At 34.9% G+C, this 14688-nt stretch overlaps 1 pseudogene; it reads left to right on the top strand.

Moving 5' to 3' along the window:
- LOC113062834 (nuclear receptor coactivator 1-like) overlaps nucleotides 1-14688 on the top strand; it is a 53453-nt pseudogene continuing 38765 nt past the window's right edge.

Raw genomic sequence — 14688 nt, 5'->3', positions numbered from 1 at the left:
TGAGCAAGCCTCCTGTTTGTTTGTGTAGCTCGAGGATGAAAATGGCGGTGGGGACAGATCAACGCGAGAATCAAACACACAAATGACCATTTGACTCGGATGACAGCAGCACGGCGGCTCCATGAGGGAATAAAGAAGTAGCTTATCGTCAACAAAGTGCATTTACAACAACTAACACCCTGAGTTTAACAAGGGAAAACTGCGTCTTGGATTTAAAATAGCTCCTGAATTTAGCCCGCTAACCTCGTTAGCTTAGCTAGTCTCTAACTAGAAGGTTTAACTGACACCACAGCACCGCATCAACAGAAATATTTTGTCAGAATAAGATGGACTGCGCATTTCTCGATTCATCTCTCAAATGCAAGCTCAGTCGTAGGCGCTGGGCTTGCAGAAATATTTGCATCTGATTGAATGCATAACTAATCGCCCCATCTGGCAATATTAGCCTGCAAACACCATACTCCGACCCTTCTCAAAGTTCAGCGAGCATCTGTAAGAGGAGAACGGACCAAAAAGGTAACTGGAATGCGTTCATGTTTTGTATTTGTTGATGTTTGGTTAAGGGATCGTATAAAGGGGCTGGTCCAACTAGAGGTTAACTTTCTTTGATCTGAACAACCAGATGCATAAACATTGCCTAGTTTACCCAAAGTGGAGTTTACACAAACTGCTTTTCGAGCAATTGGACATTCTCTTTGTCTTACGGTGAAAATAATAGATTTGCATACTGAGATCAAAATATTTGGGATTGGATTGCTCGTTTTAGTTGGTGCGTTTGGTTGAAGTGCAAGCTAATGTCATGTCAAGAGATTCAGCATGGTGATTGTTGACACCTCAAGTTTAAACAGTGTCAAATTGTGTCTGCAGGTTTGAAACTGAAGTGCTTTGATTTAGTTGAGAATGCAGTTATTTAGATCTTTAAGTTATTTGAGTTTAATAAATGTAAAAAATTGTCTTTGATATTCAGTTTATATATTTATTAATAATAACTGTTTTAGTAATATTAATAACAATTATTATATTATTATAATAACATTAGTATTATAATAATTTAATATAATAATTATTATTGTATTACTTTACCAACCAGTTAACGATTATTGCTATTGGTATTATTATTTCTGATCAGGTGAATAAAATATTATTTCATCCTGCCATATGTCATTCTAGACTGATAAAAATAGGTGTAGGATTCACTTTGAATTATAAATTATCAGCAAAAACGTTGAATTAAACATGGAATTTTGAAGCAGAAAGACTGAAATCCTAAAATGTATTTTTCTTTTTTTTTACAATTTAAAAAATAATAAATAATAATAATGAGAAGAATGGTTTGTTATTATTTTACCATCCAGTCTCACCAATTGTTATTATTATTGTTGTTGTTGTTGTTATTGTCTGATCAGTAGCATAAAATATTATTTTATTCTGTCAATATCATTCTGTTTGTGGCTTCTTTTTTTCTAAGTACAGTTAGCTATCTTTCTAAATTGGATACGTTTAATGAGAATAATTTAGATTTAATTGAGTAATTGAGAGTAAAGATTTTCTAACAACATTAAAATTTCATAAAGGTAATAATTATATCGTTAATAATGTTATGTTATGTTAAGTTGATCGTTCTTAGAAATGATGATTGTCATTATCATCGTTTTTATTATTATTATTGCTAACAATAAAATAATTATAAAAATAATAGTTGTTATTAATTTACCGTCCTTGACTTATCAGGTGCTTCAAATAGGATTTTATCCTGACATTTATTATTTTAATTGTTCTAGTGCTTTCTTTGCTTGCCACTGGAAAATGCTTTAATATTATTTTTTAAGTCTCCAAATATCCAAAGCTCATGGTCAGAATTCACAGCTTACTATCACGACTCTACACCCCAGCACATATTCATAAGCACGTTCCTTACATGAACCTGGAGCATGATGAAAAGATGCGGATTTCCATGTTTTCAAACTGCATTGTGTTTACACTTTAGTTTGGCTAAATAAGAGAGAGTATCTGGCTTATAAATGTAACTTTATTACAGTTTCCAGTGAAGGAGCTCATGAATATGTATGCTATGAATTGCAATTGATTGTAAACAGCCGTGTAAAATGTTTGGTTATTCATAACCAATTGGCTTTCAGTTTTTCTTGGTTTCATTGGTGAAGTCCAGATAATTATGTAATAAAAAGTTTATTTTTTTTCTAAATCTCAAAGCAAGTAATTGAAATATTTTCATACAATGTAACTGTTGATAATGTAGTCGCTGTTATTTTTTTTTTTACAAAGGTCCCTAATGTTTTTGTTTACATGCGCTCACAACTCAATGAGTAAACGATCAGCAGTCAAATCCAGATTCCAGCATGACCAAAAGGCGACGATATCATATCACTCCTGCAGTTTCTTTCCCTGCGAGCGTCTCTCTCTGCCGCAGCACGGAGAGGGGCGCTCAGCTGTGCCTCCCTAGACGTCAGAGAGCTGACCTACATCTCTTTTGAAAAAAGCTTGTGCAGCAGCCTGTGAGAATGTGTGGGGGTAGGAAGAGCGCGCCAGAGCGAACTAGCAAATGATCGAGTGAGAGGGACAGGAAAGCAAGCCTGCTCAAGCCATCGAACAGACGCCCACCCTGTGCAACAAGAACGGCAAGAGCGGGACCCGGGGCTCAGCGCTCCACGTCTTGTTATCAGACCATGCCCAGGCTTAACAACAACTCTGGCTTCTTTTATTTTTTTTAAGCACATTGGAACCGCACAAGATGGACAAACTCTGCTTCCCCTCTGTATGGAAGTTTGGGCGAGGGGCAACAGTTTCTGCGAGTGCAGCATCTGCTAACTGCTTCCTTTGCCTCAGGAGTTGTATCAACAGATAGCAGAGGTGGGAGGGACAGTCTCGCCCCTAAAGTTCAGAAGTACAGGATGGTGTAACAAACTCAGTGTGAGTGAAACATCAGTTTTTCCACGGAGAACATGTGCCACACTCGCTGCTATTACAAACCTGGCAATTGTTTGACACCCTCTCCCCTCTCTCACTTTGAAAATTGTCAGTTGTTACTAAAAATAAAACATATATGCATATTTTAGCTTTTGTCTGTGAGAGGGATTGAATTAATTACATATTCTATATTAGTAATCTGTATTTCTAATATTTGGTTTGTGGTGTATGAATTGTTATAAAAAGCATTACATTTTAATATCCCTTATAATAAGTATAATAAGGCAATTCCCCTTTAATTTTGTAATTATAACTAATATAGGCCATTTCTCAATTTAGTGAGTTTTTGCTAAAATCAATAAAAATAAAATTAATTGGATAGAAAAATATTTTCCTTTTAATTAAAATGTTTTACAGCATTTTACATAAAAAAAACAAGGCTTAGTAGTAGCTTAAATTTACTTCTCAAGTAAATATCTTCATTTAAGAATGTTTAGATATTTGTAGTGGAAAACGAGACAAATTCAAAGTAAGAAAATAATTTTGAATATGAGTTAAATATGTAAACAAATGACTAGTAAATGTGTCTTCTAGTCTGGAAGCCATGTGATAAGTAGTGTGAAACAAAAGTTGTAAGCTATTGCAGATAATGCAGAGATTGCTTGGATATGTATTGAAATGGCAAAATCCATGGGGACTGACTGCTGTGGGAACTTGTCAACATCGAGCAGCTGTTTTGGGACTCTTGGTTGAAAATCACCACCTTCTAAATATTTTGCATTTCCCCCTTTCCGTCATTTTATTTGTAAAATACTAAGTTACCGTTGAAGCATAAATAGGTCTACTTTTCCAATATATCTCTAACAGTAAGACTTCCTTTTAAACATTCTTGTATTAAAGATGTAAATAAATGCATCTAGAGCATGTAAGATTTGATTCCAACCTACAAACTTTACATTAATTGTGATCAATATGTATATATCTTTGTTTCCAATTGGCATTGGTCATCTAGCTTTCATAAATGTATTTACAGTCTGTGACTATATTAAGCAAATTAATATGAAAGATTTTATCACTAGGTTTACTATTTGAAATTGTAAATTAAGAGGTTCTTGTTTTTGTAACGATGAGCAATAAGGAAATAGACTATTATTAGATTATTATTAGTAAGTAGTCCAGATTAACGTTTCTCTTCTTCCATCAACAGAGCATTACATATGGAAATATTTAGTGAAATCTGCTTCTATGGCCTAATTCACCCTGTTTCTCCAGAGGTTATTGTCATTATGCTTCTTGAAGTTGATTTAAATTTGAATGCTTCCTGAAAGTCATTTCAGTCTATACACAGATGTTACATGCATGGAAACTGTGTTCAGAGTTCCCATCTACAGATGTTCGTTAGCTCTATTATTGTTTGGAGATGGAAGTAATTACTACACAAACTGTGAACACATTTGAAGAGTCAATATATCAGTTTATTTGCAGTGAAAATCTGACCTTTCTTCAAACAAAGCTTTTTGCCTTGCTTTTGTGTATGACGACACACACCTTTTTCTATTCTTTGTCCTTTTTCAGTTGCTTTTCATATCATCCTGCTTCATTGACTTCCAAAAGGGCAGCCTTATAATGTATTTCTGTAAGATGCACTAAACATGGTGAGCAGCATCTTGCTTTTCTAGTCCTGAAATTTATTTTCTCTTATTTTGTCACAGTCAAATTTACTTGCATACTTATGCTATTAACCATTTACATTTCCCATATATGGAGTCTAATCTGTTTTCTGTTTGAATGAATTGTGAAAATGTTTGTTTTTAAAAAAAAGTTTATTTTCTTACATGCAAGTTGCAACAAAATCTCAGTTTATTCTGCTTTAGTTTGTCATAATATGTGCCCTGATATGAGTAAGATATCATAACATATATGAGTAACAGAATAGGTAGACTAGAGTTTTCAGACGTTATGCATTATTTTGTCCACATGTCATTTGAAATGCATTCTGTGTTGTATTGAAATGTATTCTATATTAGTTTTAAAATGCAGTTAATTTCTGGACTGGCACAGCTGAATTTTCAGCAGCCTTTGCTCAAGTCTTCTCTGTCACATGATCCTAAAAACATCTGCCACTTTTGATCAATTTAATGCATCCTTGCTGAATAAAAGTATGAATTTCTTTCAAGATAAAAAAATTATATTAACCCCCAAGTTTTGAACGGTTGTGTACAGGTTTGAAGAATCAACTCTATGATCAATAGCTAAAAAAGACAATATGTGAAATGGCTGTAAAGACGTTCTTTACATTGGGGAACTGAAGTGCCACATTATTTGTGGTTGCAAAATTTATGTATTTTTCTCAGTCATTATCATTGCTTGTATTTAATTCCCACTCATTTATATAAAACAATGTTGTTTAATAACGTTTCCAAATCAAAATGTGCATCTGCATTCAGTGCAAGTGCACTGATGACTTCATGATGTCTTAAATTACTCATCGTTCTGTACTAGGACATATGATTGTGGCATAAAAACAGAGACAAAGATAATGTTGACTTCACTAGTGCTTACTTGATGTTTACAAAGAAGAAACATTAAGAGACAACAACTACTGGATTTTGTATTCTAAGATCAAGCTGACATTTTAAAGCTGAGATTGTCTTCTCTACAGTACACTAAATTTGATTAATGAATGGTATTTTTCATACATGACCAGATCCTATTGCATTGCATATAAAATTCATATTATGTTATGATCACTGATTGATTGATTGTGACATTCTTCAGTCAGATATTTTTTATATAATGAGTCTTATGAATACCAAACTGTTTAACAGACTGCAACCAGTTTCCCGTATATAGCTGTGCTAGTTTTACAGATAGTTTTACAGTTGTCATATCATCCAGCAGTCTCTTCCTTCTCACATTTGTGCCCATTAAGGCTAATCAGTATGTAGCTATGAAATAAGTGCATAATGAACATTGCCTTTCAAGATTTTCTTTTTTTTGTGTATTCCATTGGATTCACATCTGTCTTCACTATTATGCGGCACTGTAATAGCCTATTTGCTAAATGTAGCCCATATATTTAGACTTAATAGTTCTGGGGCACAGAAGACCATATCAGGTAATATGTGGTAAACAGAAATCAGCATTTAAAGTGGATCAAACAAGTTCAAAGTTGTCCTAAGACAAGAACACAACTTTGTGTTCAATCAATCAATAGCACAACTTTATATATAGAACAAAAATACAAATAAAATGAAGCTTTTTGGAAAAATATTTTCAGCTGTGCTTCAGTTTCCTCATGAACTCTCCCATGATATTGCGGGAAACCTGTCAGTAAAACATGATTTTTTTTGTTTTTTGTTTTATCTCAAGCAGGCTTTAACTTCAGGCAGATTCTTGTATTAAATACTCAATGCATTTTAATCTTATTTGTGGATTATTTGCTTACTATCATGGTGTTTTAGTTGTGTTTTAAAGTAATGAACAATGTGTTCAATATTAATAAATAGTCCTGCAGTTTTTGTTTTAAATTTACCAGTAGTCTTGTTGTTTAAATATGAAAAGATATGATCCCACTGGTGCGCAAATTGATAGCTTACACTTCAAATACCTTAAGGGCCCCATGAGAATCAATATTGTTTCTAGAGAATACTGGTCTGGAACAAGAACAAAGGCCCATCTGAAGTCAAAAGCTTTACGGTTTCCTGGTTGCTATAATCTAGAACGTATACAAGCACTCATTCAGTCAAACCCTCAGTGCTCTCTGCCCTAGGTCTCACATCTGTTGAGGTGAAGTAAAAGGTTCTTAACGCAGTAGGAAATCGTCACTTTCATCTTCTCCCTGTATACACAATGCCAGCAATTTTCCATTTTGATGTTTGTGTGATTGATTTTGCTTCCTCATCCCAAGATCATGTTCTCTTGTTATTCATCCACAGGTTGCATTGAGCGCCATATTTCCTCCTGCCTCCCCTAGTGGGATGGTTCTGCATGACAGGGAGGGTATGGTTCTGTAACCCCCTCTCTGTTCTCCAGTTCCCATCTCGTAAACCCATTGGACCACAGCCATAGTGTTCCCTTCAATGAACATCCCTCCGGAGCTCTAGATCAAGTAAGTCAGCACATTGAGTTTTATAGACCCAGACTCTTAGTTAATCCAGCGACCTCCTGTATTAAAAAGATCTATATTATCTGTACACTTCAATAACTTTCATTTCAAAAATCCACAGACTACTAAAAAAAAAAAAAAAAAAAAAAAATTGGATCTAGATCCATTTCGTTTTCAATGTGATACTAAAGCTGAAAGACTCACATATTACTCCCTTTGCTGTAGACATACAATAACGGTGAAAGTCGTAAATGCTGTTTTTTTTTTTCCCGTGGGCTGGACTGTTTGCCCACTTTTTAACCATCAAGGTCCTTCACAAAGTCACAATCTGTGCTGATGTGCAGCAGGTTATTGATGTGGATATGGTGCAATAATTGTATAAACACTTTGCCAAGCCTTGGTTAGGCTTTATTCATGTGGCTTATTACTAGATGTAGTGTAACAGTCCTTACAGTTGCCATGGCAATGCAAAAAAATTATTTTGCACACACATGCAATTATGACTAGACTGTCTTGGCTTCTGTTGAATTTTCACATTCACTGATAACATGACTGTCATGTATACTTGATGTTACATAACTTCTGTTTGCTTCTGCAGTTTTGGTACAAAAAACAAAAACAAAACAAGTAGTTTAGTTTATTTAAAAAGATAAAAACTTTTATAGTGTTTTTATTTTTTGGATTAGTTTTATATATTTTCAGTTTTCTTTAGAATTTTAGTACATTATTTTTTATTAAAAAAATGCAAATCATTATAGTAGTTATTTTAGATACTAAAACTGATCTAATATTTATTTTTTATTTTGTTTTCAGCTTAATTTCAATAACTGAAATAATTATAATTATTATTTTTTGGCCAGTAAATATGATAGCAACAGGGATGTAACGATTCACTCAACTCATAATTCGATTTGAGTCATGATATTGATTTAACGATTTGATTCGATTCACCATTTTTTTTTTAACAAAATGAGATTTAAGACAAATTATAAATTAAATGTGTCCTTTTATTATTGCTTAGACAAAATGCATGCAAGGCAACCACTGCGTTTTTTAATCATGATCCTAACAAAGATTCTGCATATATGCAACATGAGCAGTTTTTGATCTACATTAGATTTTAGAATTTCAAAATCTGAAGCAAAAACAGGATGGTTTGACTTCAGTTTTGTGAAACTATACATAAAAAATATCTGAATGAAACAGCAGACGAGCTGAAGGAGACGCAGATTCACTCTCTGCCAGCAGGTGGCACTTAAAGCATTTCCTTGGTTTCTGCTGTAAACAAAGCAGCGCTGCACTTATGAACTTTAAGATGCATTATACAGAATCAAGATAAAAATAAAAAATACCATCTTAACTTTACTAAAGACAGTAAGTTCCCCTCAGAAATATGTTCATATAAACTCCTCGCCCTAACTGATTCATGATTTGTTTAGCATCTCAACCGATTTGAATCGTCACATATTTGATTCCAACTGACTCGCGGTTTACCGTTCCATCCCTAATAATACCACAATAGGACTGATGATCATATTCTATTGCTCTGTAAATGTTGCCTACAAACAGTCTTACACAATTTTTCTTCTTGCACAGGTTACACTGGGTGTCCATTCTCCACTGCCTCCCCCCGGTGGGATGGTTCTGCATGACAGGGAGGGTGTGGCACCATAGCCCCCTCTCCTTGAGATCTCTCCCACCCTAAACCCAGTGGACCACAGCCATAGTGTTCCCCTCAATGAGCATCCCTCTGGAGCCCTAGATCAAGTAAGTCAGCAGATCATGCAGAAGCTCAAAGCTGTATTAAAATAACCTGAAATGGCAACAGCTGAAACTGTGGATACAGCCATAACAAGCCTTTTATAGTAGGAAGTGTTTAAATAATCATCTAGTGTTTTGGAGTAACTAACTACAAGTTGTGATGGTCGTAACTGGACTGCGTTCTTAGTGGCGTGACAGTAGCTTAGCTAATTTCAAAATAGTGTAGTGCTTCCAGTAACAAGCTATTTTCTCTGAGTAGTTGTGGCATGACTAAATGTTACATCACGTTTGTTTATATCTCATTATATTGCACATGTAGCCTCATGTGTGCAGAGGTAAAAATCAGATATACTCGTAACATAATATAGGGTATTAATTTAATGATTCAGGTGATTTGTTCATACATTGTTTTATAGTGATTCAAAAAAAGTTAAATACTCCACAATTCAAAATTTATAATAAGAATAAATGTTTCTTGAGCATAAAATCAGCATATTGAAGTGATTTCTGAAGGATCATGTAACACTGAAGACTAGAGTAATGGCTGCTGAAAATCTCAAACCTCAAACTTTTGAATGGTTTTGTAAAATTATTAATGCGTTTTATATTTGTTTATTCAAATTAGGGTGAGTTTATATTTTTATTAGTGTGCATTTTAACAATTGAGATGAGAAAAAAAATAGGTATAGTTATAATAATTAGTCACCCTCATGTTGTTCCAAACCCATAAGACTTACATCTTTAAAACAGAAATTATGATATTTTTGATGAAATCCTAGCGCTTTCTGACCATAGCATCATAAAATTACAGTTGAACCACTGATGTCACATGGACTATTTTAACAATGCCCTTATCTTTCTGGGCCTTGAATGTGCCAGTTGCGTTGCTGTCTATGCAGGGTCAGATAGCTCTCGGATTTCATCAAAATATCTTAATTTGTGTTCTGAAGATAAACGAAAGTCTTAAGGGGGTCGCACACCGGACGAGAAGCGCAGCGCCGCGTCGTGTCGCGCCACGTCTTTAAAATTCGAACACATTATTCTCTATGTGAGTACACACACCGGCGGCGCCATTCGGCGTCTGTCCGCAGCGCCCAGCTACGACTCAGAACGCTGTTCAAATTTCTGCCGCGCCACAGAGCGCCATCCGCATAGTTTTATATTAAAAAACCCAGATGTTATAAACTGAAACTGAAATTAAAGTACAGCACACTTGTTTCATTCAAATAAAACATTACAAAGTGTTTGGTTACGTTTTCAGCAGCACAGTTGCCTAGACAACAGATACAACAAAACAATAACAGACTTATTATAATAACACAGATTCTTTTCATTAATTAACGTTAAAAACTCAGCTTTTATCAATTAAAATCATATATTTAAAATTAAAATAATTGATGAAGTTAAAACTCTCCCATCTTGCTGCGAAATTGAGCTCACGCATATAGAATGTGCGCGTCCAGTGTGCGATACCTCGAGTTGTCCTACATGTGGCGCGACGCGACGCGGCGCGTCTCGTCCGGTGTGCGACCGCCTTTACGGGTTTGGAACGACATCTGGGTGAGTAATTAATGACAGAATTTTAATCATTAAAATTTAATCAATTTGAATCAAGAAATAATTTTTGGGTTGACTATCCCTGTAACATTAATATTGAAAATATATATTTTTTGTGCATATGTCAAGGTGCCCATTTTTTTTCAGTTAATAATAATATAATTTAATTTAATATGTTTTAAAAAAAATTTTTCTTATGTAGCTTTTTTACAAATATTCATTAGTTTGCATCTTGGCACACAAAAGTTTCACTTCTGCTTATATTATGCTTATTTGGATAAAAAAAATGTAAAAGTGAAAGTAGCTTCCAAAACTGTATATTTCATAGTCTTTTAATGTTGAAGTCACAACTGTCAACAACTGTCATCACAGCAAAGTTAACCGATAGACAGTTGTTTTTATTTAAACAAGTAAGGTATTCAGCACAGCACAATACTTTGAGGTGTTTCAGATATTAATTATTGGTGCTAGGGACAGTGGGTGCAGGTGTAACACTTTTTCCTGCCCCTACGGCATGGTGTTTTCTGCGTTTGCTCATACTAAATGTGTAGTGGTAGACAGTTCAGCTGTTGTCATGGTAATGTGAAACCCCATTGTGCCTGCACTGCATCTGTTTTCACTCTGTTTTATTTTGCAGTTAAATTTTCACACTCAAACTTGGGTAGTTTAATTATAAGCATGGTTTTAATGTATGCATGTTTGTTAAAGAACCCGCTTTTGCTGATTGCTGTATTCTTGTCTTTGATGCTTTAGAAGGACCGTCCTTGTTATTGGGTTGCTTGGTTTCCCCGTTCTGGTTCTGTGAATTCAAGTAACTAAAATGTCATAAATTAGTAAAGCTAAAGCATAGAAAAATTCATCAGCATTTGCCTGCGTCTCTGTGTGCATGTTTTTAAGATGCAGAGCGCACAACATACACACAAAGATGTAGGTTAAAGCTGTCAGATGGTATGTTTTCACCCTTGTTACTGGTATCATACAAGCTGTAATCAAATGCAAAAACCCACGACTAAAATATAATTTGCTCCATTTCATAATGTATGGAAAAATGCTCATGCTGATCACTTGGTTGCTTGGAAACCAGCTGAATTGACAGACCTTCCTCTTAATATGAGGGTAATCACTGACTTGCACACTGTAAAAAATTTCCTGTAGAAATTACAGTAACTTACTGGCAGCAGTTTGCCAGTAACTTACTGTAAATTAAACTTACAGTAAAAATACTGTATTCATATTTACAGTACCATTTAACTTGCTGTAAATGTATTTGCAGTAATATATTTTTTTACTGTAAAACACAATTATGTTTTTTTCTCCTTTTATATATTTTATTACAATAAAATATTACTTTACACTGTGAAATTTACTGTAATTGGTTCACTTTATTATGTATTGTAAAACTTTACAAATTATTGTATTTCAACAGGTCTCATGTCTCAGTAGTAAAAACTATAAAAAGAAACAAAAGACTGTTTAACTTCTTTTATTGGTTTAATAGTTAAATTGTAATACTTGAAATAACATTTTAATATTCTTGCAGATTGTACTTTCAGTTTTCCAAAAACTTGAATACATTTCATTTATACATAAAAGTTTCATATTAAGAGCATTTTAAAACAACAGACATGAACAGATTCAGTCATAAGAACAATCTTAAAAATTTACAAATTCAGAAAACTCCTGTGTAGAATGTATTTGCTCTTAGTAGCTTAATAGTTTTGCCAGCTGAAATCCAGAAACTCCTTAAAGGGATAGTTCACCCAAAAATCAGAATTAGGTCATTAATAACTTACCCTCATGTCGTTCCAAACCCGTGAGACTTCCGTTTATCTTCAGGACACAGTTTAAGATATTTTAGATTTAGTCCGAGAGCTCTCAGTCCCTCCATTGAAGCTGTGTGTACGGTATACTGTCCATGTCCAGAAAGGTAAGAAAAACATAATCAAAGTAGTCCATGTGACATCAGAGGGTCAGTTAGAATTTTTTGAAGCGTCGAAAATACATTTTGGTCCAAAAATAGCAAAAACTACGACTTTATTCAGCATTGTCTTCTCTTCCGGGTTTGTTGTGAGAGAGTTCAAAACAAAGCAGTTTGTGATATCCAGTTCATGAATCATTCGATGTAACCGGATCTTTTTGAACCAGTTCACCAAATCAAACTGAATCATTTTATACTGTTCGCGTCTCCAATACGCATTAATTCACAAATTACTTAAGCTGTTAACTTTTTTAATGTGGCTGACTCGAGAACGAGTCAGTATTTTGTTCGTTATCTGGCTCAGCTCGGTGTTCATCTTCAGTTCTCTCCTCACAGCAGTTCAGTCAGTGTACTGTTTGAGTAAATTAATTACTCCGGGATATTGGTTTGTTTGAACTCAGAAGTGTCAGCCACATTAAAAAAAGTTAACAGTTTAAGTAATTTGTGGATTAATGCGTATTGGAGATGCGAACCGTTTAAAATGATTCAGTTCGATTTGGTGAACTGGCTCAAAAGGATCCAACTACATGGAGTGATTCGTTCGCGAACCGGATATCACAAACTGCTTTGATTTGAACTCTCTCTCACAACAGACACGGAAGAGAAGACAATGCTGAATAAAGTTGTATTCTTTGCTATTTTTGGACCAAAACGTATTTTCGATGCTTCAAAAAATTCTAACTGACCCTCTGATGTCACATGGACTACTTTGATGATGTTTTTCTTACCTTTCTGGACATGGACAGTAGACCGTACACACAGCTTCAATGGAGGGACAGAGGACATAAATGGAGGTCTCACGGGTTTGGAACGACATGAGGGTGAGTTATTAATGGGTGAATTAATTTTTTTGGTGAACTATCCCTTTAATGAAGGAGGATACATGAGGGTTCAGACCAGAGTTCTTCCTTTGCACCATCTTCCCACTTCTTCTGATGACGTGGAACTTTGAGGAGCACTTGCTGTTGTCAGGGTTAACATTTAACCTTTACATAACAGAAAAAAAAGTTAGATCATTTGATGTGAAAAATGTCTAACAAAACAACCAAATACTCACAACTCAACCAAATACAGAGATGCACTGCAAATGGCACAGAACACAACGGAAATATTTCCAGGGGACCCAATATGTGACGAACCCGGATGGAGCATGTTTATACTCAACGTCTACTTTTGTTTTCTTGCAAAAAATACAGAGATTACATATTTATGACATACAACTTTATATACAATATAAAAAATGTAAAAAGAACATGAGGGTGAGATATTAATCTATACATTAGTAACATTGTAAAAAAAAATTGTAATGTTATGTTTAAATAAGTTTCATAGGTAAGAAATGTAAGGTAATGTAGGGTCCAAAGATGAAACAGCTAATTTTAAAGTTGAGACACACACAGATAAATAAAGCATATTACGAAAACTTTTTTGTATAAAATGTATTTATTTGCAACAGTTATGTAAACAGCAATAATAACACATTTATGTCCTAAGTACAGCTATTAAGCTGATAGACACCATGCTGCTTTGTCACAAGAACATCCCAGGTTAAAATAATGAGGAAATTACGTTGGCTAAATCCGAAATCGCCCCCTTAACACTCATTCACTCATTTCTACATTAGTCCACTAATACGGTTCACTTGAAGCTGTGAATGAAAACGAGTGAATGAATTCGGACAGCCGTTGATCGCGCATTGGATGTACACAGTCGGGTTCGTCACTTACTGGGGTCCCCTGAAAACATTTCCATTATGTTCTGTGCCATTTGCGGCGCATTTTCGCGAACGAGATTATGTTATTCTCCCGATGCTGATGTACAGAACAAATGTTACATTTGAAGTAGACATATTTTTCTCTTGGTTGTTTAGTTTCCTTAACTTTATGTGTTTGCGGTAACGTTAAATGTGAGACTGATGGGTGGAGAGGCTTTGGAAAGTGTATGAGCATTCAGGAACTGCACACGAAAACCTTAAATTCGCCGTGTTTTTATGCCCTTTGGCATGATTAATAAAGGCGTATAATGTCTCCACAGAGACGCCAGTGTTTGCACACGACACGAACATTGCGGGTTTTACTCTAGCACTACAAGCATGACGTGCATTTATATGGGGTAATCAGTTAACAGCAAGCGATAATAGCGGGAAAAAATCCGACTGATTTTAAGCTAAATCCACGAAAGCTTTGTTGTTCGGCTAACAGTTCACATGAACACTCACCAGCTCCTGGAGTGGTCAAACCCAAGGCAGAGACCCGTTCATGTCCATATTTTGACGGTGAAACGTTCAGAAAAGGGAAAGAAAGGAAAGAAATATGAATGTTTGCACAGTGTCACCACAACTCTCTCTAGCTCTCTTCAC

Source organism: Carassius auratus, chromosome 45 (assembly GCF_003368295.1).
Source record: "Carassius auratus strain Wakin chromosome 45, ASM336829v1, whole genome shotgun sequence".
Taxonomy (NCBI): domain Eukaryota; kingdom Metazoa; phylum Chordata; class Actinopteri; order Cypriniformes; family Cyprinidae; genus Carassius; species Carassius auratus.
The sequence above is the reverse complement of the archived record's forward strand: the minus strand, read 5'-3'. Positions and strand labels throughout refer to the sequence as shown.